The sequence below is a fragment of the Cuculus canorus genome, chromosome 23, assembly GCF_017976375.1.
Source record: "Cuculus canorus isolate bCucCan1 chromosome 23, bCucCan1.pri, whole genome shotgun sequence".
NCBI lineage: Eukaryota > Metazoa > Chordata > Aves > Cuculiformes > Cuculidae > Cuculus > Cuculus canorus.
In genome coordinates, this window is record NC_071423.1 from 3,786,040 (window position 1) to 3,813,147 (window position 27,108).

At 44.7% G+C, this 27,108-nt stretch overlaps 1 long non-coding RNA gene across 1 annotated transcript in view; it reads right to left on the reverse strand.

Moving 5' to 3' along the window:
- Positions 1-3,542: 3,542 nt before the first annotated feature.
- LOC128854353 (uncharacterized) overlaps positions 3,543-27,108 on the reverse strand; it is a 52,759-nt gene continuing 29,193 nt past the window's right edge. The window contains exons 2-3 of the long non-coding RNA XR_008453390.1: positions 8,358-8,499; positions 3,543-4,512 (exon numbers count right to left, since the gene is read on the reverse strand). This is a non-coding gene — a long non-coding RNA (uncharacterized LOC128854353). The remainder of the gene's footprint in view (positions 4,513-8,357; positions 8,500-27,108) is intronic.

Genomic DNA, 27,108 nt, shown 5'->3' on the forward strand with positions numbered 1-27,108 from the left:
TTTTCAGAGCTCTCCTCTAGGCTGCAACAGCTCTTTGCTAAAAGTCACTGCAAAATGTTGGTGGGTGGAAGAATCTCTGCAGTCCAGGAGAGTGAGCTTGACTCCTTGAGACACTGTAGTTACCCTTATGTGTGCTCCAACAGAGGGGTTGACACAAGTCGAAAGAGAATCAGGGCCAGCCTCTTCCAAGCCCCATTTCTCTGCGCTGTTTTACCCCCGTGTCAGCACACATTCTTGGCACTTGAGAAAACCCTGCTCTGGTGGGCATTTGAAATGCCAGGTGCTTTTCATATCGAAACTTTGGCTCATCTTCAATTTCCATTGCATACAACCTGTGTATTCCTAGAATCATAGAATAGTTTGGGTTGGAAGGGACCTTAAAGATCACCTTGTTCCAACCCCCCTGCCACGGGCAGGGACATCCCACTGGATCAGGCTGCCCAAAGCCCATCCAACCTGGCCTTGAACACCTCCAGGGATGGGGCATCCACAGCTTCCCTGGACAACCTGGGCCAGTGTCTCACCACTCTCATGGTGAAGAAATTCTTCCTAACGTCCAGTCTAAATCTGCCCCTCTCCAGTTTATACCCATTCCCCCTTGTCCTATCACCACAAGCCTTTGTTAACAGCCCCTCTCCAGCTTTCCTGTAGCCCCTTCAAGTGCTGGAAGGTCACTATGAGATCTCCTCTGAGTTTCTCTTCTCCAGGCTGAACAACCCCAACTCTCTCAGCCTGTCCTCATAGGGAAGATGCTCCAGCCCTCCAATCATCCTTGTATTAAAGTGCTTCTGTAGCTCCAAAAGAAATCAGCCACCAAGATCACGTAAGAAGGAACCACGCTGCCCCAACAGATCTGCAGAACATATCAGAGTCTTTGGTTAAGGTCCAGAATAGCTCCTAAAGTTGTTTTGGTGTAGAGGATATTCTCCTTACATAAGATCTGCCCGGCCGTGGTACCTTCACAGATGTCATCTCGCACAAAAGCAGGCATCACAAAGGCTGCAGCTGTTTGCTGGTGGCTGAGATGTTTCCTGGCAGCTGTGTTCAGCCCATTGTTCCTGCTGCAGACAAGGGAGGTTTGCAAATCTGTTTGAATTTCCCCAGCCACAGTGGACATATCTGTGCTAGATTTTTAACTGATTGTAATGGACACAAGATAATTTACACATTATAAAGGTTGGGCTATAATGAAGAATGATTGTTTCTAGCCTCTGGAGTAAGGGCTTGAGAAACAGCCATTGCTTTTTTGTGAAAGAGAGGCATGCGATCCCATTCACACAATGGCTACAAATAAGAAGAAGCTGGTGTCAGCTGAAAGAAAATTGTCTTGGGAAAACTCATACTTGCCACAGGTGCTTTTTCACTTCATCAGGATATGCGAAACACCACTCCAAGCTCAGAGCATCTCCCTGCCACTGGAAGCAAAGTCAAGCCTAATCCCAGCCTAAGGGCTCGGTTTGTCTGCGGATCCTTTTCACGTACTTAGTAAAGCATAATGTAACACAGGTTAAATGTCCAACTCAAAATTTCATATACAGCAGAGTTCAGATCAAGGATGCGGAGGTGATATGGCAATTCTGAATGCTGGGATTTACTATTACTCTGGGAGCTAGGACTTTTCCAATCCAGTTTCTCAGCAGTGTCGCATCACTTGAACACGTAGGGACATTGGCGGAGACCATACCTCAGTGTGGTCAAGCTGTTTGCAAAAGAAGCCATTTCTAGACAGTGAAAGAACTTGGAAAAATGGCTCAGCAAGGGTGCCTAGAAAGATTCTGTGAGACAAGGGTCAGTACGCTTACTCTTTGATGAAAACAGGATGTGCCCGAGACCATGGAAGTGTCAATGCCTTCCTGTGACACTCAGTGAGGAAGGGACTCAGCATCTGCTGGGGATGGATCCAAATATCCTGGACAAACAAAATATATAAGGACAAATATAAGGAAAAAAATATAAGGACAAACAAAAAGGTGCAGTCCCAAAGGTGCCAAGATCTCATTTGTATGATAGAAAATGCAACTTCAGCATTAATTAATTCAGTTCTGCAGAGCACTCCAAGATCCTTACATAAAAGGTACGAAATAAATCCAAAGCGTTATTAACAAAATGTTCAGTCTTTTTACAAATTAATTAATTTGTGATATTTCCTTAATGAGAAATATTATCTAATGAAACGAACACACTACATCAAAAAGACGCACACTATTCAACCGTTAATCCAACAAGAGAGAGCGATAGGAAAATGTCTTTAGGGTTTAACAGGGGAATAATAAACAAACAAGCAATCACATATGTTTCATTTCATTTAATATCTGGTGTCTGTGTGTGAATAAACATTTCATATCGCACCTTTTGATGGCTGCCACAACAATATTTCAAAGATATAGCTCCTTCTTCACAAGAAAGTGGAAGTTGCTCTTCTGTGAGAACAGATAGATGAAAGACAGCTTTGCAATGTAGGATCCAGCACAGCCCCAGACCTTTTGAACCATTAGGATTTATATGTCATTGAATAATTAACTCAACGATGCATGAGAGAAAGTAATGTGACTCTCTGTAAAAGACCTCAATTAATTGCTTTCATTGCAGCAGACACCGAGTCTTCATGATGAGATATAAGCGAGGTGAACTTTATTTCAGATATTGTCTGATAAATGCAGTCATGAAAAAAAGTGAAAAATGACTTGTTCAGATAAGACTTTTGTTTGCTGGACTGGTTTTTGTGTTGCGGCATCTTTGGCTTAAATTAACTGACATAATCAGATGCCAAAAACCCTCTAGGAGTCTTGCCCTTGTGCTACTCCATTCGCTTTGTACTGTTCTCTCTCCTCATGAATTCCAAAGACAGTAAGAGCCATATCAAAGCATGTCTGAACCATGGGTTTTTAATTAATTTATCTGCAGCCTTTTATGTTTCAATATTCACAAGCTGGTATAAGCAATTTGGTTTTAACTGTGTGCCGCATTCTGTCACCTCTCTTGGGATTATCCTGTAGTCTTATAGTATATAATTACTGATAGTGTAAACCTTTCTGTGCTTTGTTGAACCCAACCAGTTTTGGTTAGACTTTACTGCATCAGCCTTAAGCCCTTTCCTAGCTTGGTACCCACAGCCTTTCACAGGCTGGTCCTGCAGAGACTGGAAGGAGAAGCTGGAAGGCTCAGATTCAGTCCCCAGAGCATCTCAAGACAATAAATTACAACAGTTGGACAAACCTTTGAGTAGAAACAGAGAACAATCCACAAACCTACTCTCTAACCTGATATTTTACAAGCCTAGGGGCAGCTCCGAGGTTGGGCAAATGTGATTTGCTGTGAAGGTGGGGAGGCCCTGGCTCACGTTGCCCAGAGAAGTCTTGGCTGCCCCATCCCTGGAGGGGTTCAAGGCCGGGTTGGATGGCGCTTTGAGCTCCTGTTCCCGTGTGAGGTGTCCCTGCCCGTGGCAGGGGGTGGAACTGGATGATATTTAAGGTCCCTTTCAACTCCAACCATTCCACAGTTCCAGCTGTGGAATCCACAGATTTCAGCTAAATTGAGAATAACGGTCTTGTTTTTCCAGCCTGTTGCAGATTTGGCGAGTGAGGGGAGACACACTAATGGTAAAAAAAGGCAGCATTGGAATATCCACTAGTTTAGGTTTCTGGTCAAAGCTCTTCAGCTAGAAGCAAGCATTTCTAGTCCCAAATTTAACATGGGTGGAGAGGAAGTCATTTAAGAGAATGGATTTCCAGCCATGCAATTTGTGTGCCAGTGACCATGCTCTCTGCCATACTCAGCCCTCGGTGAGACAACCTGCACTTAACCCTGAGGAAGATTAGGATCATATGATCCAGATGGGGCTGCTTTAGGCGGGTTGTCGCTTCATTATTTAAATGGTTACAAAAAATAAAAAAAAGGCTATTTTGGTGCCATCTGCTCAGGACAAGGTGCGAAGAATTCTGCCAGCGTCTTATGTTCACCCCTGTCCCCTGGGCTCACGTGGGTATCCATTCCCACTTAATTATATGCTGTCATATTCACTGTTGTTGCCTTTGAACTGGCAACCAAAGGCTGGAGAGGGGCTAGAGGGAAATGCTCTCCTCTCTTCAGCAGATGGTGCAGCCCTGGCCAGCAGGAGACAACTTGTAGTGAGCGTTGAAAGGATGTTCTCTGCCCCGTTTCCAGCAGTTCCCTGCTGAGGGGACCATGTGGTCCGGGAAGATGGAGCTCTCCCCACTGGGAAGACTGTTCTCCGGTATGATTTCGAAACAAATAGCTTCCCAATTTGTGTGAGGAAGCACAGCAGGCCACTACCAGGTCTGCGCTGTTTCTGCTGGGGATACTGCAGTAGGATGAGAGGCGGAGAAGAGCTGATCCTGCAAGATTTTTGCACACAGTCAGGAAGGAGACACCAGTGGCAGCCTACTGCTCCCAAACTGGAGGCAGGTGTCTTCAGCCATGGTCAGGAGGAGAAGCCACACACTCAGATCAGGATGACAATGTCGGAGCTGGATGTCACCGTGTATCATTCACCTGAGGTAGGAGAATACACATGGATGCATGAAAAGATGAACTCTGTTTGTTCGTTAGAACTCAGATTTTTTTCTTCTGTCCCCAACTCCACAAAACGAGGCAGGTCCTGACCTTCTAGGAAGCGTGTACTGCTGAGCAGAGTTTATTCTCTCACCTTGCACACTTTACATCTGCTCAGCTAGTGGGGCAGTACTGTCAGGTCAAGAAGAATAAAGCCATACTGTGACAACTAGATAGTCATTACTCTCTTTCCACAGTCTCCCTTTCTGCAGTAAAACAAGCTACTTCCAAAGACAAAAATCACCTTGATCGTGACAGTGAAAGAAAAGGGTGTATCTAATGGGCTCTTAATTGGGTGGGATTAACAAGCAGTTGAGGTTCGCCTTGCTTGAGGCTTTGGAAACCAAAAAGAATGGACTTCCCATGCAGCCAGTGACATCAGCTGTGGGCTTCACATGGACTGCCTGGAATGAGCTTCATTAATGTTTTCCTTGGTATAATCCATCAACCCTTCAACAATGCATTTCTGACAGTTAATTAGACTCCACAGAGTGGAATAAGTAGTGTCGTGTTTGGAATTATAATCCATTACTGAAAAACAGATCGTACAAGGCATATTACCAGCCGGAGCTCTTGGACATCTTAAGTAGGTTTTTTTTTTTCCAAAAGCATGGCAAACTGTGTTTAGTAAACAATTCTGCAGCGTATTTGTAAATGGCCTCATTACAAAGAGGAGTCAGGAATCAGAGGCCACCTGTTCATTAGCAAACTCCCAAATAAATAAACAAATAGATAAATAAATTCAGCCCCTGTGAAGGAAGATGGAACCCAAGTGTCATTAACCGCCCTGGATCACACTCAGTACGTTAGAGATGAAATCCCTGTCCAGCTGATGCCTGTGGCAAATTTCCTGCTGATTTCAGGGGGGCCAAGACTTGACATGAGGAGTCAGTAACACGGAGCAGGCTATGAGAAAGACGCAAAATGCTGCAGTGGTGACCTGCTTCATCCAGGCTACCTGGCACATTTAGGTTTTGGAAATGTGCTGTTATTTACTGGGTGTGCGGAACAAAACCAGAAATTGGAGAGTGGCTTCTAAGCACAACTGCGATAGAAATGATGGCGCTGAAAACCACTAATAATAATGAGGTTGGCTTCATAACATTAGTGACTTGGCTAGCGTAGGAAATCCTAAGCCAGGAGAGCTTCTGTGGATGCAGAGCTAGGAGAGTAATGTTAAAGGGGAGGACAGAACTGGCTCTGTGATGAGTGGAATGAGGCAGGAGAGATGTTCTTCCAGTTCTTCCAGCATTTTGCCTGCAAGTGCTCAGGTGCCCGCTCGTTTTAGACATGCAACAGTGCTGCTACCTTGAGGCCCCTGAGCACAAGCACACTGCTTTAACAGCCAGCAATCAGATGAACATCGAGTTCAAACAGACCTAGACCACTGCTTCACACACTTGGCATCATTTCCCTCTGTCTTCTCATTCTTAACTGGTTTTTAACGTACTGCTTGAAAGATGGCTCAGATCTCTCTGCGTGCAAACCATTAGTCGAACATGATTGTGAATCTTCTGTATAGAAAGCTCTTAAAGTCATGGGAGTTTTACACCTGGAAGTATCCTCATCTCTTATGTTAAAAGGACAGCCAGTGCCTTCAACTTCTTATCCTGCTGATCTCTTACGGCTCTGCTCTGCTGAGCAGAAAACCCAGAGGAGGGCTAGTTGAGAAGCACAGCTTAGCATCTTTGGTTTTACTGACCCACAGACCTGCCTGGTAGCTACGAGCAGCTGTCACAGACACATAGCTTCTACTTCCAGTGTTGAATTTTAGTTGTTAGCAGTCTTTGGGCAAGTCACTTAGAAGAACAAAGTCTCCCAAAGATCAGCTGCGTGAAGATCAGATGAGTGATCCCTACGTCTTTTTGTGGGCCAGGCCTAAAATGGTTTAAAATTATGGTCATCAACTTCTTTAGAGATATCCCTTCCCCGACGCTGAGATGCTCCACCTGTGAATGCAGGATGTATATCACAGAGAGACAATTTTCTGGGCAACAAGCCTGCTTCTGATGTCCCTCTTTCTAAACAGTCCCTCAGGTGTCAGAGTAAATGGACTGTCATGGTGAACTGCAATCTCCTCTCCTGCTGCATAACGAGCGTGTGTTTGTTTAGATGAGAGAGCAGCAGCAGCCACCACCAGCAGCTGCTTCTTTTTTTTTTCCGCAAAGTGCTCCTTGAATCCAAACTGGGAGCAGGATGAAGGCTTTTTGACTGCACGTGGATAGTTTAGCTGATCTGCGCGCACACAGAGAACCTGGCACCGCTGGGATACATCAAATCCTCCCTGCGTGCACGTATCATGTATGTTGCTTATTCATTTACGGAGAGCTTTGGTGTACACTCCTCTCCCACTGTTAGAAGATGATCTGAGAGCTGACCAGCCAGTTGCCCACTGAGCAATTCGCTGAGAAACTCTGGAGCGTTGGCAGAAGGCTAAAAAGCACAGCTTGGTAAAGGAAAACTAGCGAAGCAAAAAAAAAAAAGACATTTTCATTCTCGTATTATAATTTGTTTGCTGCAACAGGTTCAGTGGCTAATTCTCATTTCTCCTTAATCTGAATTGTTATCACCAGGAAGTCACAAAGAACCTGGGCTCTGCATTTATAATTATCTAATGTTTTATGTATTAAAAAATCCATTATAAAACATTTTTGTGCTGAAGGCATGGGCCACAGATGCTGGAACCGAGTGTCTGTATAAGCTGAGCTATTCTAGAAACCTTAAATGAGACTGCAACTTTAACTTTAAATCTGATTTATTTTTTTCTTGCATTTCATAGTGCTCGGCTTCTAGGTTTTTTAATAACAATGCAAGCTGTAGCACAAGCAGTAGAGCAAAAAGTGATCAGAATTGGAGCAGATATTAGACACACAGCTCTCAGGGCTCCTGGTTATTCATTGATTATTTGGGGTGTAAATTGTATTGATTACGGTAACAACAAAGCCCAGTGACAGGCAAGCATCCCAGGCCAGCATTTGTGTGTCTGAATGCTATTTGCAAAGCACTGCTGGAATTCACACAATTATGAAGTAATGTGGTTTCCATCCCTGAATACCCCAGTGCATCTGGACCTCTAATGAGAGCGCTTAATCAGATAGAGCTGCGCGTTTCACACATGGAAAAACCGAGGCAAAGGAAGACTCGCTTTGTCCAAGGACATACACTAAGGAAGATCCAAAACCGAATTCAGATTTTACGACAGCTTTTCCAAACTGGGCTCGGATTTAACGACTCGCTAGGCAAGGCCTGTTACAAAAAGAGACTCTTCCATCAAAACTGAATGTCTCCAATCGCATTGTTTTCGTGCTGAGGGGGAAACCAATTTTCCAGTGTAATCTTTGTCAACAGCGAGTTGATGAGGGGCTGATATTGGAGAAGTTATGAACTCCTTTTGCCAATCTCTATTGTGACTCCTGGGAAAATAGGTCAGCAATTTTTCACAGGGATGTGCTGAGGACAGATACACGAAAGATTATAAGATGCTCAGACACAAATGTATAAGATAGCAAATGAAAACCAACATGCAATTGGAATTCCACAGCAGATATTACCAGGATTGTATTTCTTGCGTATTTTTCTTCTGCAACCAAGCATACCTGATATTCCTCTCGAAGCCTTAGCTCTTACATTCATGTCAGTAAGAGTGAATTTCAGCTTTAAACTTCTAACCATCTTAGAAAGAAAGGGAGTTTAGCATCTGCTATCGTATTTTAAGGACAAGAAAAGAAAGACCTGTAGCTTTGTCTTTAGGATGCTGGTAAATACTTTGTGTCTGTTTTACTTACCAGGAGGTTACACAACATTAGTACAGAATGAAAATGTCATGCTAGGCAGGGAGACAACTGTGGCTTCTGTACAAATTCTTTCCACGCTGTAAATATAGATCTTCCCCCTTAATTGCAACACAATCTCGATCCGCCTGTGGTGCTAAAGTAAAAAAAAAAAAAAATAAAAAAGGCTGTTTAATTTAATTAGGGTCCATCTGAAAACCTAGTAGCATGAAATAATTTGATATACAGAAATAACCCTCACCAGCTACAGACACCATTTCATTGTGTCTTATCTTGGGATAACAGTAACACTTACATTTCAGACCTTAAACTGTATAAACAGCGTGACTAGAGATAGCCCTAAGAACATTTAAAATGACGTCAGAATATTACCAGCTATTCAGCTCCCTGTTCTCTGTCAGGCAAAGATACTAAAAATGCTGCTGGAGTAACATTGACCCCGGAGGAAATTTATAGCCAATTCATGTCCATCCACTCGGCAGCCGTTATCTTCCCTCCCCATTTAAGCATCTCCCACTAAAGGCTCCTTTTCCTGTGGGTAAGACTGTCGCTGCTATAAGGGGGCAATGCTACACGAAGAACATGTGAATAGAACACTAAAAACCCTTTTGATTTATACTGCAGCAACTCATCACTGGAGGTACAAAAATGCAGGACTGAGTCAAAAGCCAAAGGACAAGCTGGCAAAAAAATGCTCATTATTTTTGACAGAAATCTTGAGGGGAAAATACTCCCCTCCCCAGATTTCCTTTGAATACTTTTTTTTTTGCTTGCTTGCTCACTGCTTTGCTTGTTTTGGTCTAATGAAAACTGAAAACCCTGAAGAAAACAAAGTTGATGGAAATCAAAATATTATCTGCTATTCAACAATGAGCTTTTCTTTGTTTTCTCTAGCTGATTTGCCTTCCAGTACCCTTTTCTAGTTGTGGAGAGCAGAGAAACAAATACTGCAACTCTACATTATTCTATTACTTTGGCATTTTTTCTTCCAGAGGTAAACAGGACAGAAGAGCACACAACCTCTCTGTGAAGGTAAGAGAGAGCCGGCTGTTTATCTAGGATGATCTCTTGCATATCACAGATATCAGATTTACCAGGATATACATGACGTTTACCTCTACTAAGTCCAGGAATTTCAGCTACATTAAAGCAGCTCTGTCTCCTATGGCTAAACTGTGGTTTGCCACAGCAAAGAGATCTGCAGAGCTTTTAATCTGACTTCTAGTAACGTAAAGCCAGGCACCCTGCCTCCCACGCTTCTTAGCTTTCAAAAGGAGCAAAACCTGCTTCTGTTTGACACCAGGACTAAAGGCATAGGAGCATCCTTTTATGCATGTGAGAGAATATTTATATATACGCAAGCTAAAGCCACAGGAACCTTCTCAACTAGAAGGCAGATCTAAATCTGTAAAAGCAGCTTGTGTGTGCATTTCTGCACAGGTATCTGCCCATGCGAGAAAGATATAGGAGTAAACTATAAAACATTGCTGTGTGTGAGGCAAAGAGATGGAAAGAGGGAGTTAAATCTGTTAAAAAAAAAAAAACCTCCTGTGAGTAAGAGACAGAGGGATGGAGAGATTCAGAAGTAAAAACACAGAACCTTTTTTTCTGTATGTCATGGGAGAGCTCTGGTAATCTTCAGCCTCTGAGACAGAATCACAGAATCACCAGGTTGGAAAAGACCCATTGGATCATCGAGTCCAACCATTCCTATCACTCCCTAAACCATGTCCCTCAGCACTTCATCCACCCGTTCCTTAAACACCTCCAGACAGGTGGGTTGTCCCTCCTCCACATCCTCCGTTCTCATCTTTTCAGTGTGTAGATCACCTCAGTGGAATTTAAGATGGTTTTCCTTTTAGGGCTATTTTCCCCTCACACCTTTATAGTGTTAGAAATTCACTGGTTTCCAAACGTGGTCTAATCCGCAGGGCACATGGGAGCACGGGATCAAGAGCCCCGCGTGGCAAACACACCTCGTCAAGCTCAGTGGCACAGGACTGAGATTGTCCTGCAAAGGTCTCATATGATCTAAGCCCATGATCTAAGGGCTGTTCTCACCTTACCCCGTAACTGCCTTTCTAAATGGGCTCTGAATAACCACACGGACTCCCTTCCCCCAAACAGCAGGACTTTCCCAGTGTATTCGCCAACAGTGAATAAAAAGGGGCACAAACACGGCTGAACCGAACATCTGTACTCAGCCTGAACAAAAGCCTGGAAATGCTGTTTATGAAATCCTCAGCCATCTCCTGCCACTGACTGCCAACTGCATGGCACTGAGCAAGGGAGAGTTTCAGATAGCTACTCAGACATTATTATTAATTATTAGTATTTACCCTGTGATTAGCATCCGGCAGTCTTAGCCAAGGAACAGAGATTCCACTCTGCCATCTCCTGCTACAGGTGTTTTTACACCAGTCGCAACGCACCTGGGGGAAGGCTCTGGAATGCTAAAGTAGATCCACTGTCTTGCTGGATGTTGCTGATTCTTGGTCCAAAAAGAAAGAAAAAATCCAAACCATCAGAGTCATACAGTGTTTTCCCATAAGGGGGAAAATAGCCAAGCCCAGAAATGCTATTAATATATGCAAACCAGACTAGGGGTGACAGGACTGGGTGATCATACTCTTTTTTTTCTGCTCTTAATTTGCAGCAATTCAAACCCTCTCCCAAAGATATTACAGAATCACAGAATCATTAGATTGGAAAAGACCTCCAGGATCATCGAGTCCAACCATTCCTATCAACCACTAAACCATGCTCCTGAATATCTCATCCACCTGTCTTTTAAACACCTCCAGGGATGGGGACTCCCCCCCTCCCCGGGCAGCCTCTGCCAGCGCCCAATGACCCTTTCTATGAATTTTTTTTTCCTGATGTTCAGCCTGAACCTCCCCTGGTGGAGCTTGAGGCCATTCCCCCTTGTTCATAAGAAGGTTCAGGTCAAGTACCCAGAGAAGGATGCAGCATAGAACAGACTGATGTTGTTTATTATTTCTGTTTCGGAACATCCCAGGCCACGATCAGCATCAAGACAATCCAATCTTGACCTAGGGGAGTGAAAACGCTTAACAGCAGTGATGTGGCATGGTTGGCATCAGGCGTGGCCCAAAGGCTGAAACTGGGCACCAGGTCCAACTAACTGACAGTGCTTATCCCACCTCTCCTCTCTCCTTCCTCAGACTTCTCAGGCAGCTTCCCAGACCCCTCGGACCACAGGCTTCATTGCAATCGTGATGCCTCCACACACAGTGGGCAAACGTGACTTATCCCTCCCCATCTCCTGTCAAGTTGCATCTACATAAACCTGCATTTGTCTCTGACAATAGCCCAGTTTTCTCTCTTTATTTATCTACCTGTCGACTCATTTTACAATCTCTCTCTGGACAGCTACAGAGCAAGAGACAGAACCAGATGCTACGGCATGCACTGAATGCCAACTAGCTTGGTGGAGTGTGCAAGCAACCTCATTCAGTGGAAAGGTCCTTTTGTAAACATGCCTTGTGATCAAAGGGCTGATGCTTGCTGATATTTTCAATAATAATAATCTCCCAGCTGCCTCACTCCATTCTCTGGCTCCCTATTTACCTGTCCTTCATAGTTCATAGAAAGGCAGAGCTTAAAACAATAAGCTGGTTGAAGGAACGGAACGTTGTTTAAAATCAGAAGAATAAACCATACTGACGTTGCATAGAAATACATCGAATATGTATAAAATCTTTGTATGGTCATATGCTGTGCCTGGCGCAGGCTGAGAGGCATCTGAAGATATAAATAATGAGCATTCACATCTACACTCCTTCAAAATCCATGTGCTGCATGTTCATGTGCCACACCTCCTTTCCTATCCACCATGCAGATAAATGTGGAATCAGGGAATCAAAACATGAGTGTGTTTCATCAGTCAAACAGAAAAATTATTGCCAAAAATAAATGCACAGGCGAGGTGCTCCCAGAAGAAGACACGCAAAGCCGAGGATGGTGAGAGAGAAGCTATACAGAGGCAGAAAGAGCAGCAGCAGCACAGCTCTGAAAGACAATGAAGAGAGAGTATTTGGGCCAAGTGCTGGCTGAAAGAGACCCCAAGACGCGAGCAAAGGAGAGATTTTCTGTTGTTTGACTCCTGCTCTGCTCTGAGAAGCAGGACGTGGTCCGCTCTTTGCCAATCAACAGGGCAGCATCCAAGACTACGATTCCATTCTCCTCCTAATAGATGTCCTTTTGCTCAAGGAGAAAGCTTTAATAAAAGCTGGTTATAAACTATGCATACACAAGGAAAATGTCATCTGTCACTGAAATACAGCCAGCACGGGCAGGGCAAGCAGCAGACACTGCCAGACAAGCACGCAGTTCGGCAGCGACTGTAAAACATGCCACATCTGTTTGAAACTGCGGGACTGATTTAAAGTGAGCGGAAGAAATCGGGGCAGACGACAGTAAATGCGTTGAGGTGAGCCACGTCTCAGCAGAGAGTTTGCTGGGCTCTTTGCTGTCTACAGGCTGCAGCCAAGCCAATTCTTCAACTCACATGCAGCAGGAACCTTCCAGCAAGCGCTCAAAATCCATGGCGCCAGCTCGGGTGTCCTTCCACATGGACTTGTCTGCTGAGTCACTGGGTTTTCAGAGTCCAAGGGCGCACGCTTAGGCTGTCCCAGCTGCCACTCTGCAGGGCTGCATGGCTGGGAGCTGTTTAGACACACAAAATCCTGCAGCAAGGCTCTCCGAATGCTGTACAGGCTATTTACAGGTACTCTAATTTAGGATGCTGCAGGTAATTTGGTGCAGTTTTGCAACAGCACCATGTTTTGAGTCTGTCATTTGAAATGCAGAAAATAAAGCACATAAAAAAAACCCAAACCCCCATGTAATGTCTAGTAGATGTTATATAATTTTATTACATTCTGGAGACAAAGTGTGGTCTTCTGCACAGGAACCTGCTTGCGGAGTCAAAGCATTGGAAACAAGGTCCATTTTTGATTCATTAGAGCCTGACAGTGTCACAAAAATAGGACTAATACTGAGTTGCCAGCAAGGGTGAAAATTTATCACTACAAATATTTTGCTTTCCTTCTTTCTGGTACTTAAGGGCTTTGTAAACTCAAAGGTCAGGGAGAAACTGCTGAGAGGAATCACAATCAGAGAGAACGTTTCTAAAGTGGCAGAATCTTTCTGTAGGAAGCACACGCCCAGAGTGACACTAAGTCACGCCTATGGCTTTATATCATCCCAGGACTGTCCTATGTGCTAGCTGGAAAACACACTCCTTTTTCAGACCCCATTTTAGTATCTGCATCTCCTACCATAACCCACTGAGATTTTTTTGGCTATCTAAATGCCTGGTTTATCACCACATCCCTCATATATGCAAAGCACAGTGATTTTATCTATCGCTAGAATTGCACTTTAGAAGTCTGCTTATATAGGTTAGGATTTCACTTCCTTCCCTGTACAAATAAATATCACCATTTAAATGCAATAGGTGTCATGTCAGGATGTCAGGACCAGGATTTTAATTCCTGATGTATAAGGATGTGGGTATTTCAGAAAGGAAACCAAAAGCGTCTTCCTCTTGACCTCTTAGATACAAGAACATCGCAGACAATGAGGCACCAGTGCTTCACCCCATCAGTCCTTCAACAGCCTGACAGTCATGTCAAGTTTCACAGAGCCAGCAAAGTCCTGGTGTGCGGTCCTTGATCTACGCCCTCTGCTAAAGACAAGGTTGGAAGAACTCAGAATTGTCCTGCCCTGGCAAGAAGTCCCCGTAGCTCCCAGCATCCCATCCTGGACACCAGCACGCATCCATCAGCTGCCCCCAGTATTCATAGGACATCAGTTCTGGCTTAGCAGAGGCTGTTCATTAAGAATCCCCATTGCACTTGTCGGTGAAAATTCTCCTTCCAGGACTAGCAGATGGGGAGGGAGGAGAGGTGCACTGTGAAATCCAAACATCTGCTCGCTGTTCTTCTTCCCTCTTGCGCTGCTCACAAGGCAGACCCCATGGAGGGAGGGGTGGAGAGGATGCATTGACAGCAGTTTACTCAAAGACGTTTAAAGCTCAAAAAGCGGAGGAGCTTGCTTGCAAACGAACGTACTGGGATTTCTTTCTCTTCAGATGAGTTTAGTCTGGGTGAAAGGCTTCTGACTAACAACGCGGGGTCCAAAATGCGATAAATGCTCAGAATTGTGCAGAAAAGGCAGGGCTGCATCTCCCTGTCCTCCCAGAGCTCCCTCTGCAGGCAACAAGCAGCCAAACTCTTGCTGTAATATGTTTATCATACATGGAAAACATCGCATAAATCCGCACTGACCAAGTGCACGGAAACACATTTTTTTTTCCTGGAAAGGAATAAAGGAAGCCGCAGCCCTGCGCATACTCATCTTTCACCGTGGCATGTGTTCGCTGAGCCGTACACCGCAGGCACCAAAGAAAACCCTTCTAACACATCCACCTTGCGACAGCATCTTGCGATGAAGACGTGCGAACTTGCGAATGCATAAAATAAAGTAGTGGGGGAGGGGAGTAAGGAAAGAGCATCACATTTTCTGTGGATGCAGGTGAATTACTATGTTTTCCAAATGCATGATTAAGTTTGTGGAATTCGCTACCAGATAAAATAGAGACTGAGAGGATTTTAAAAAGAGCTAATACAAATACTGAGTTTGGCCACAGCTGCTATAAAAGATAAAGAAAAGCATTAGAGAAAAGATCCCTCTTTGCAGCCGGGTGCATGCCAGCCATTTAGACAGGACAGAGGATTAGTGGGACCCTTCCAATGGACTCGGGTAGCACTCCTTATGCTGCTATTTTTTTCTATATCCGCCTCTGCTGGGTGATGCTAATAAGGAATCTGATTAACATTCAAGGACCAGTTGTGCCAATTAGGCCCCGGCTCACAGTGGGGCTGTGTCCAAGCCCTCACACTGCTTCTCCGGCTGCCAAGTGCCTCGTGGTCATGCTATGGAGCACAGCCACGGCGTCACCTTCCATTAGCAGGGAGCAGAGGACGTGTTCCCGCAGCCAGCCAGGGCAGCAAGCTGGTGCAGAAGGGCTCGGGGTCACAGCTCTGCCGTGTTTGATGTGGGCTGGATCCCTGGTTAGCTCTTGGGGTTTGACCTGTGTGTCGGAGCATGAGTGACACTATGTGCATCTTTAGAGAACAGCAGAGGTGCTGGTAGATGTGCCTGTGCTGCTTTGTGGCACCTCTGGGGCATTGCTGGATGGTGCCAAGTCCCAGTCAGGCTCCGAGAAACACAACCCTGCAGGAAGTTGAAATCCCTTTGCCGTTCACAGTGCAGGAGCATAGCAGGAGTTAGCAAGGCAGCTTGGTAACCATAGATTTTAGCCTGCCAGGCTGCTTGTAGCAGAGGCATAGATGATTCCTGACAAAGAGGCAGCCACCGTCTTCTTAGGACCTGGACCAAACTGTGATGCTTGCGGCCAGCTAGAGATGAAAGCCTTCCTGCCTTGCCAGATGGTGCTGGCAGGACCAGGGCATGAAGGGAGGAGAGACAGAAGATGGAGAGTTCTCTAAATTAGCTACATATTGTAACAGACACAAACCTTAGGTGACATGGAAGAGAATTTATCGTTTTTGAAGGAAAGAAAGGAGACCCACCTTCCTGAATGACTGGAGGGTGGGCAAGGACAGGCATGGCTGCTGGCAGAAACGCTCTTTTCTTCTCTGTCTTGGCATGCTGCAGTCACAGGGATGTGTCAGGGAGTGGAATAGGAGAAATGGAGACTTCAATGGGAAGGTGAGGATATCTTTACATGTCCCAAGACCAGGAGACCATGTTGGATGAAAACATAGCCATTTCACAGAATCACAGAATCACAGAATCACCAGGTTGGAAAGGACCCATTGGATCATCGAGTCCAACCATTCCTAACACTCCCTAAACCATGTCCCTAAGCACTTCATCCACCCCTTCCTTAAACACCTCCAGGGAAGGCGACTCGACCCCCTCCCTGGGCAGCTGTTCCAGTGCCCAATGACTCTTTCCGTGAAGAATTTTTTTCTGATATCCAACCTGACCCTCCCCTGACGGAGCTTCAGGCCATTCCCTCTTGTCCTGTCCTCTGTCACTTGGGAGAAGAGCCCAGCTCCCTCCTCTCCACAACCTCCTCTCAGGTAGTTGTAGAGAGCAATAAGGTCTCCCCTCAGCCTCCTCTTCTCCAGGCTAAACACCCCCAGCTCTCTCAGCCGCTCCTCGTCAGACGTTCTCCAGCCCCTCACGAGCTCTTGACTCACTCTTGACTATGAAACGGAGTGACTATCAGAGTGACCATACCACAAAGCGGCAGAGAAGTTCTGTGATGGAGCAGAGAAACAGAATAAACAGCAGGTGTTATATACTTCCTTGCTATTTCATTTTGCAGAAAATGAATAGAAAAAAAAAAGGTGTATTATGATCATCTTTCTTTTCAAATCTCCTTTCAGCCAGCAAGCAAACAATTAGGTTTTTGCACAGAGCTAGTATCAAAAAATGATAAAGACCTGTCCTGCTTGGGTGAATAAAATATGTCCTGAAATAGCTACAGTCTCATAGCTATGGCTCATAGCTATCACAAATGCCGGTCAGGGTTAAACCTCTCTTTCTTTTCAATTATTTTTTCATAAATTAAAATCCAAATGACAATAAATCACACTATAAAAATTAAGATGTCATTTGCTTTTATCAGAACTAAAATTAAGCCATATACACACTGAAGATATAACAAAGAAGGAGAGGGAAAGAGCAAGAAAAGGACGATAACTAATTTTTCTTATATTTTGGTAGAGATGAGATGAGTCATGAGGTCTCTATCTGGAACTTGCTCACAGGACTTTTTCAGACTTAAGGTTCTGGTCTAGACAATTAAAAAAGGCCCAAACTGAGACTCCTTAGAAGACACCAAGTCTGACTGAGAGCAATTCTCTGACTTTCTCTGAACCACTGTAGCTCCCTGGTAGAAAGGCACTACAAAGCCACCTCTGAAGTCTCTGTTTCTCCTGTAAGGCTCTGGGAACTTTGCATATTTTTTTTTTTCAGAATCTGCTTGCACTTGGGCAGTGGATAACATTTATTGCAACAATGAAAACTGAAATAAGAAGACAACCTTTTACTCCTTCCTTCTCCTCTTCCAGCTGAAGAGTGATGCCTGTCTCTGACCTCTTCATGCTGTTCCCATTCTACCTTCAAGCAAAGCTGAGGCTGACTGCATGCATTTGGGACATAGGTATGCGAAACACTGACAACCAAACCACACAGCTTCTTCTCCATGAAAGTGAGAAGAGACAGACCATAAAGACCATGAACTTCTGGGCTCACCTCAGCACTAAGACGAACCCATGAAAGTGTTGTCAAACCTAAAAGAAAGTCTGTGGTTTAATCCAGGGCTGCAGCATTATAAGAACAGCAAGCTTGGCATGGCAGATTTTCTCTTTGCAGTGTAAATATTGAATGATGCTCCTTTCCAAGATCAGAAAAAAACACAACGCCAGACAATGGTAAGCCAGCTTTAGAACGGTCAGCACTCCCCTTTAATTGTTTTATTCAGTAATCTTCCCTCCTCCCTCATTCTAAACTCTACAGGAGAAAGAGCTATTTCAACTTTAAAGAGAGCATGAAATAGTATTTGTGTTTTCACAAGGCATTAACCCTGAATCACGGGACATCCCATTGCCTGAAGGAGGCGGTGTATTCGGTGGGAGGAAAGGGGGAAAACAAATTGCATCAGCTTGCTCGAAGGCCAAAAGTGGCCAGAGATACGGCTGCTCATTAACTCCAAGAGCTAAGGCACTGAAACAGACCTGAGCTGCTTGAATTTCTTGCCCTGTTCTGCTCTGTATGGCAGTATTGGGAGAAAGAATTATGAAAACATAATGGGAAAGTAATGAAATATGACCAAAGTCTTGTAATGATGAAATATAATGACTCGTAATGGAGAAGAGGCAGAAGGAAAAAAAAAAACTTAATTCTTATGAAACAAAAATAAGGGACAGCAAGAGGAAGAGAAGGGGGGGAGGGTGGTGAAGGAGAAGAGAAGGAAGCAGCCACTGGAAATTACTTTTAACTTTTGCACTTAGCGTTTTAAAACCAAAAAGCAATTACTGCCAGGCTGATGTTACCTTTCTGCACATTAATTCCCTATTATGAATAAAATTAATGAGTTTAACAAACTCCTTGTCCTCGTAAAGTTGTGCTCTTCATTATTGGTGTTAACAATCCAGCGGGGACTCTGACTCCAAAGCTCAGTATCACGTCCTGATTTTTTAAAGATCAAAAAAAGAAAACAGAGATAAAGTGTGGAAGGAGATTTCAAGAAGCAGCCCTGAAAAGGAGGACTTGAGGGTGTTGGTGGATGGGCAGCTGGAAAGGTGTGCTTGCAGCCCATAGTGCCAACTGTATCCTGGGCTGCATCCAGAGCAGTGGGACCAGCAGGGCAAGGGAAGGGGTTCTGCCCCTCTGCTCCGCTCTGAGGAGTCCAAACCTGGAGCCCTGCGTCCAGTTCTGGAGCCCCCAGCGCAGGGAGGACACAGAGCTGGCAGGGATAGGATGAGGGGGAGTGGTTTTAAGCTGAAAGGGGGGAGATTGAGATGAGATTTTAGGAATAAATATTTTCCTGTGAGAATAGTGAGGCTCAGGTCGCCTGGAGAAGCTGCGGCTTCCCCATCCCTGGAGGTGTTCAAGGCCAGGTTGTATGGGACTTGGAGCAACTTGATCCAGTGGGAGGTATCCCAGCTTGGAAGTCAGGCAGAGCAGCAATACTTTGCTGTCTCATCTCTGCCTTTCATTTGGAAACAAAAATATCAGGGAGGAGACGCATACCTTATTTAAATGGCATACTGGTGGCAGTGGAGAGAAATCTCCGCCAGCTACAGGAAAGCCTACAAGGCTTTTCGCAGTGGCAGATGGTGTCGATTACTCACTACTGCCCTGAGAGATCTCTGTCCTGCAATAAGAGATTCAGAGCTACTTGATTATACAGCCTGAGACCAGCGGCTCACCAGGCAGAGTACAGGTCCCGTGTCCCAGCACTGGGACTGTGAGCAGCCACAGAGGAAAGAGTGCCGGTTGCTGAGGATCTTGAACTAGGGCTCTGCCACTTTAAAGCTGTGGGATTTCTTCCCAGAAGGCCAGATGGCTGGAATATGGAAATATCTGCAATGGCAAGTGAAAAACCCTCACTTACCTACCTGAATCCACTGGGGAAACCCAGCTGAGATGGCAGCAATTCACCAAACAAGAGCTGCAAATCTTGCTATGAGATTTATACTAATATCACAATGGAAGGGCTCTGCATCTGCTGAGGAACCTCAGCTAGGTGGCTGGCATCTGTGCCAGAAAGCCTTTTCCAGAAGATGGCCCTTCTACAGTCCAGCTGGGGAAGTTGAAGTTGTTGTTTCACAGCCTCATGGCACTATTACTGCCCTTTCTGTTATTGTCAGGCTGGATGGGGCTTTGAGCATCTGATCCAGTTGGAGATGTCCCTACCCATGGCAGGGGGTTTGGAATTGGATGGGCTTTAAGGTCCCTCCCAACTCAAACTGTTCCACGGGTCTGTCAGATGTTAACATCCCTGCAGCTCAGCAGACAGATTGCTTCTTGAGAGCATTCTTTGAGCCACTTCAGTCTTAATCGGTCAGTTTAGCTCAGACGGCATAAATGCTACATTTACACTAACCTGACTGAGTCTGATGGAAGCAGCTTACAGAGCACTTGTGAAACATTCCTCCCACAAACATACAGACAGTAATCTTTGGTGGAGATATGGGTTACAAATAGCTGAGGGAGGGCTGCAGCATTCAAACCTGCAGAGCTCTGCAAAATGAACAAGCCTATAGGCTTATCAGCATGAGTTGTTTTTGCATCCAACACTTGAGGAACAGCTCTAGAGTCCTACATTACATAAGTTTAACTCACAGACTCCTGTCCAAACCTTAAGCAGGATGCAGATCCGAACAGTCCAAACTGGTATAGCGGTGCACACTGAATATTGACTTGGTCTTCTAAGCATCCTCAGTCAAATACACAAGAGTTTTAAGCCAGTTTTAATGTTACCAGCATGGCATTGTCCTTAAATTTCCCGTCTGCAACAAGTAGGTGTTTACTGTGAAGTGAGCAAACGTAGCACAGATCCTTCACGCATCAGAGCACAGAAACACATTTTCTTTTCAAAGCCTTCCGGGCAGAGGACTCCCTATATAAAAAGGCAGAGTTCACCAGGCAGTGGCAGGTTTAAGCCACCTACTTTGTCCTCTCTGCACATTAGAATTTAAAACCTGCAATAAAAAGGCTGAAAGGGGAACTTTAATAAAAACATTTTTAAATCTGTTTGAGATTTCAATTGATTCAGCCTCCTGCGCACCAGCTAATGTTTATACTGCCCTTTCTGCACGGAGTTAAGCACCACCGATGCCCTCACACGCTTTTTTTCTTTAGACAAATTGTCTTCTTTCCTCGGCTCTGTTATTTCCTAATGTATGAAAATTTCACAGCCTCTATTTCTTTACTGAATGACCAGGGCAGGACTTGGATCTCCTGAAGCTAACGGTCTTTGCCAGAGGCTGAGTGCAAAAGAGGTTAGAACTCAATTCAGATGCCAGACTCCCAGCTGTCACCTCCTCCAAGTTAGAGGTAACCAGGTCCTAGTCCTGTATACATTCTGATAGGTACTGACTGGTGGTGGTTGGATGATGGCATGAGCTGAGTTTGGCTAAGTTTAATCCCAGTGGGAACAGACAGGTCTCTATACCAAGAAATCCCCACTTCAGGTGGCACTAACGCCACTCAGATGGTTTCTGCTGACCAGAAATGGGAGCCGTTTCTCAGCTGCGGAGGATAGAGGTTTGAGGCATCGTGATGGTACAAGGTGTGGAGTGAGAATTTGCTCATTTTTTTCCCCTCTTGCAGACAATTCCAACCACTACAGCTGCTGTACTAACAACTTTCATCAGCTCTGATCTGTTTATGAAAGTGTTTAAAGTCCACAAAGACTAAATTTCCACTCAGCGCAGACATGTCTTTGCTGGAAAATGTCCTTTCTTTCTCTCTTGGGTAAGGAGAGATCGCAAGGAGCTATCAAAGAAGAAGCAAGATGAGAGGTGGGTCTCATCCATAGAAAATCACTCATCAAAATACAGGGATGCATTGCTATACCCAGGTAAACATATTCAAGGCAGAGGGAATCACGTATCAGCTGCTGCAGAAGGCGACTTAAACCAGTGGTTATAGCACCCTTTTGTGTTCCTTGCTCTCATTTATAGTCCCTCTCTACAAGTAACAAAGAGACAGCAAGTATTATTGATCAAAATCTGCCAAGTACCTAAGTATCCATCTAGAGGTTTGACCGCAGAGGAGAGAAAACATAAATGTGGTGTAATCCCACAAGCAAAGCACGCAGGAAGAGGAACGAGGAAGACTCACATAGCAGGATTCCAAAAGTCAAATGCTACTTTTATTCTTGATAAAAGCCATAAACCACCAACCACTAGGAGACAATGAGCTTTTAGTAAACCCTGGGTTTCAGACAGGATGCCCAAAGCCGTTTGCTTCTACGAGATAGAGATCATCAGTGGTAAAATTAAAACAACCTACTAGAATGAGAGAGGAGAAAAAAAATCAACCTTAAATTCCACCTTTAATGGTCAAGCTCCAAGTTCTTGCATGAAAACGTAGGGCAATTTCCAAACCAAGCTTTCCCAGCCCTTTTAGTTCTGCTCTCCCTGCACGATCGCTCTGCCACTAGAGTGTCCTGCCATACTTTACCCCTCTGGCCCCATCCTCATCCAAAGCTGATTCTATCCTTACGGTGCCCCACAACTGAGCAGCTACTCAAGGTTTTCTCCTTCAAATCTCTAAGCCTTATTTGCAGCTTGCTTTTCAAGCCCTGCTATGCATGCAGAACCGATCACTTCCCCCTTATCTCTTCTAAAGTGCTTATCTACACACATCTGCACAAACATGAGTGAATTTATATTTATAGATCTGAGATGGGAGTTTACGTGGAAGGTCACCGTCCCTGTTTTACATTGTGTTCAAAGGGAAAGGGAGGGCAAAGTTGAAATACGAACAATCTGATGTTTAAATCCTCCTTTCATTTTGTAGTCGGCTTTGAGATACTCAGCACTTAGTCCTATGCAGCAAAAGCTTGCCTTAAATGTGCTTGTGCCCCACGATCCTGAAATGAATCAAATGGAAATATGAAACGCAATGAAATCTGCATGCTTTTCTTCCTTAGGTTCAACTCAAAATCTCTAATGATGATAAATAAATACGTAAGATTCTGCTGCGCTCATCAGGAGAGTTTTGAAACATTGCAAACCAAAGCAAAATGTAACCCTCTCTCCTTGAAACCATCTCCATCCCTGATAGCTCTCATTTTACCCAGTTTAAGATAGTGAAAGTCAAGAGAAGGAAACTCCTGTACTTCCAAGAAGAACGGGAGTTTGGAAAACAGAAACTTCAATTAAAATGGGAATATTGAAGGCGGTGTAGTCCACAGGTGCTGGTGAACAGACCTAGTGCCTTGTCCTGGTTTTTTTGTGTGACGTGGCCACCCCATCACCAAAGGCTGCTGTAGCTGTCGGTGCCCGGCTGTGTGCAGGACCAAGGGAGCTGGGAACAGCAGGACAAGCTCCTGCACAGCCTCTAACCTGGTATCAGAAATGTGGGAACATGACCTGGGTGCCTCCCATCCTGCTCATGACTGCCAGACAGCTCCTCTGGAGCTGGGCGGTAAAGCACCCTGCGATGCCTGCGTCTTACGCTGCTTGGATTTCAACCTTGCCATACAGAACTGTAATCTAGATAGCTTTCTCCAAAATTCCTTTGGAGGCCTGATTCTCTTTTCCTCTGTAGCTTCTTTACACTTAAGGGGGCTGAGATCTGGTCTCACTGTAATTTACTGCAATTTTAAACCCTATTACCCTCTCAGCGTGGTGCTGCTTAAATGTAATGCAGGGCCTTTAATTTTCTAGACAAAGGTATTATTTGAGTTCTTTTCACAGCCTAATTATTACTTAGCAAATATCATGTTGTGGTGAGTATTTATGGATAATTCTCAGATAATACCTAATTATATGGTTAATACTTATAATAATGGGAAAGTCTCGAATATTCAGAGTCCAGATTTTTTAGACTGTCCCGGAACCAAAAATATTTCCAAGCACTTGTAAATTGAGCAAGGATTTATGGGGTTTTTACTATTTCCAGCATGTAGAACAGCTCTACAATATCTCAGAGCTCTACAAGATCTCTACAGTATCTCAGCCTCCTGACTGTATTTGGATTCACGTGTAGGTATGGAATGCTTTGAACTTCAGCGTGACCTGACACAGTTCTAAACCTGATTAACTCACCAGATAGCCTGAATCCGTGAATGATTTATAGGATTGAACGAGCAGAACTTTCAGGGAATACATTTTTAAGAGAAAATGGTCTGAGCTAAATGGAGAAAAAGGTTTGACTCAACTGAAATTTCTAATTTTCAAAAACATGTGATGGGACAGATAGGGAATGGAGAAGTGAAAGCATTGTGGGGAAGAAGTTATATTTCTCTCAGTCTTTGTGAATTCATAACTATTCTTTACTGCAAGTGCTCCCCTGCACTGCTGGGATCTGCAGCATCCCAAATTGTTGCACAAAGGCTGGGACAGACCAGACACCCAAAACAGCAGCAGCACAGAGCTAAACTCCAACCCTCACAGCACACAAAGTTAGTTCTTGAAACCACCTGTGTCATCTTGGGCAGCCCCAAATGAAGTTTAGTCTTATGAGGTAACAAACTAGCTCTTGGCCTCCTGGACTTGAATCTATGAGTCAATACCTCTCCCCACTTAGAGTGAAGACATAATGATTAATTCACTGCTGACTGCCTGGGTAAACGGCTATATAAAATACAGAAGAAATGGTGCCTAAATAGTCAGATGCTGCAATCTGGAAAGACGTGGAAGTGCAGAGATGTGTGAAAGGGGAGGCAGGTGGGTATGAGGTTGTACAAACTGTTTGGAATGGGTCAGAGCTAAAGCCTTGCTGGATCACAGCCCTGACAAAGCCCAGCAGCAAGTGCTTAAGGAAGAACAGAACAGGTTCAGAGCAGTCCCATATCTCCCTTCGCATTCTTGTAGGCAGACTGCAGTTAGATCATCGTATTTTATTGTTATTACTGAACCATCTCGTGAAGACAAAGAAGCAGACAAGGCCAAAGCTTTCATGGCTGTTTTTATCACCTCCTGGTGTAGTCTTGTGTAAGCGTCAGGGAATGCCGTTGTCCAGCTAGGGCATCGTGAGGAAAGTGGGAGAGATTTACATTCGATATTAGTAGGAATTTCTTCCCTGAAAAGGTTTTCAAGCACTGGAATAGGCTGCCCAGGTTGAGTCATTGTCCCTGGAGGTGTTTAAAAGATGAATAGATGTCGTACTTGGTGACATGGACTTAGCAGGGCTGGATCGATGGTTGGACTTGAGGATCCTAAAGGTCTTTTCCAACTGAAATCATTCCATGAAAGCTTGAGAACCTTACTTGTGGGGTGCTTGCAACATGGGATTTGTAGCTGGGAAGCCTGTGCTCCACTGTCAGCACCACCTTTGACTCAAGCAATTCACTTCATATCTCTTAGCCTTGATTTACCCCTGTAAAATGAGCTTAACAGACTACTTCATGAAGTAGTCTCAATTAATTAGCATTTGTAAAACTGCTCTGAGATTCCCAGATGAAAGGCTGGCCTGGAATGGCAAATTGCTAACGATAATTAATAGTTATTCATGATCTCTTTACAGAATCCCAAATTATTTTCGGAGGGGAAGAAATCAGGGATAGAGGCTCTCAAGACAGAGATCACCACTACCCCCGCCCCCCCAATAGCCGTACCTTCCTGCCCACCCCACCTCTATCTCCAGCATTAATGGGAAGCACTGGCACTTCCTATGAACAGAAGAAAGAGAAGGAAATAAAGACTCCAAGTGCTCCTGTATTCACTATACATTTTCCCTCTGGATAACAACGTAGCTGGGGAAGGAGAGGAAGGGTGAGCGAGGTAGCAGGGGCGGATGAACAGGGGTGTTACATTTCTCTCTCAAATGGATGCAAAGGCAGCTCTAATTAAACAGATGTTCTTAATAATACTCTGACAACTGTCCCTGCTTTAATTTGCTTCAGAGTAAAGATTAATATAACAATGCAACAATACTTTACAAGGGGAGAAAAGGGAGCTGAGCTAATAAAAGGCAGTAGCTTACATGGTATATTATTGCTTTTCTTTCTGCTTGTCTAGCGAATATTTACCTCCTCTGGGAGCGGTTTTCATATTTATTTGATCGCTCCTCCAAGCTAAAGCTGACTTTGTGGTACATTGCAAAAGGATTAATGCCAGGGCCAAGAGGTGTGCTGGGTGCAGACACATCAGAGTCTCCATGGTGATTCTCCAGCTGGAGGAAACATCCCACTGGTGCTGAAGTTAGAGGTGAAATTAACCACAAACCATGTTAACAGGCAATGAATTTCAGGCTCATGTAAAGGAGACTTCTGAAGCAGTGGTAGGCAAGCCATGGGAGATAGGAGGTTGCTTTTGGGTTGATCCTTGGACCATAGAAGGATTTTCTCTATGCTGCAAAGTCTTGGTGTCATAGGCTGACACAGAAAGAGCAGAAACAGAGAACCCCAGGCAAGCAGACCACACAGAAGACTGCTCCTGAACCCTTGGGAAGGAGTCAGGGCTTCTGTGCAGCTGCTCTCATCTCACATATTTGCACTGGATTACTTTCCTTTATGCAGGAGGCCAATAGCTACAAGATAAGACTGTCACATCACCTCGTCTCATCGTCCTGAGTATGAACTCCTGCCTCGGTGGATACGGAGTAACCGAACCTTCTGCCCTTAAGACACAGCGTGCCATAATCCTGAGGCAGGATATTAAACATAGCACCCCTGGATGAATTGTCTTCCATATCCAGGTGCTCCTCAGCATGACAGGTTATTGTGAGGGACCGTGAATTCATTACCCTGTGCCTGAACTAAAATAGCCTGCAGAAACGATTTGGCACCTCTGCAAATGATGTCTGCTACTGCTGCATGCGCTCTTCGATGTCAGCTGCTTTCTCGAGCTGTTTTCCTGTGTCTGCAGGGCACTCTGCTTGCAGATCTCTTCCTGGCAGCTTTATGCCGGGCATAGCCTTGGGTGGGGTTTAGCTTGGGTGTAGCTGTGTCCCTGGGCTACAGCTCTGCGTCTCCCACACTGCACGTGGGCAAAGGCATGTGAAAGTCTGCCTGTGTCAGAGCTCGACTCTGTCACTTTGCCCCTCACTTTGCCAAGCGGATGTACAAATTATCTCGTTCCAGCAAGAAACAAACACAAATGGAAAACAGCAGGCCTATGGATCACCTCATTAAATTTTCCACCCCAAATCTCTTCCTAACAGCTAGGAGAGGAGCTGTGCTAAACACTGAAGGCACTGGGAACACACGTGTGCTGTCTGGCAGGCTGAGAAGCTGAGAGAAAATGAGAGAGACGGAGAGAGGGGCAGGAGCAGAGAGCAAGGAAGATGTCAAGAGAGCAGAGACACAAGGTGAAGTGGGAGAAAGAGAAGAGGAAGGATCTAAGGCAATGGAAAGGAAGAAGGGAGAAAAAGCCTCACTCCGCAGTATCAGAGTTACCTACCATTTTCAATCCTTTAAATATTTTAAAGCCTTGTTTTGTAATTTGTGAACCTGTGTCCAATAAGGAAGCCCTTAAACAAGGGAGAAAGCTAAATGAAA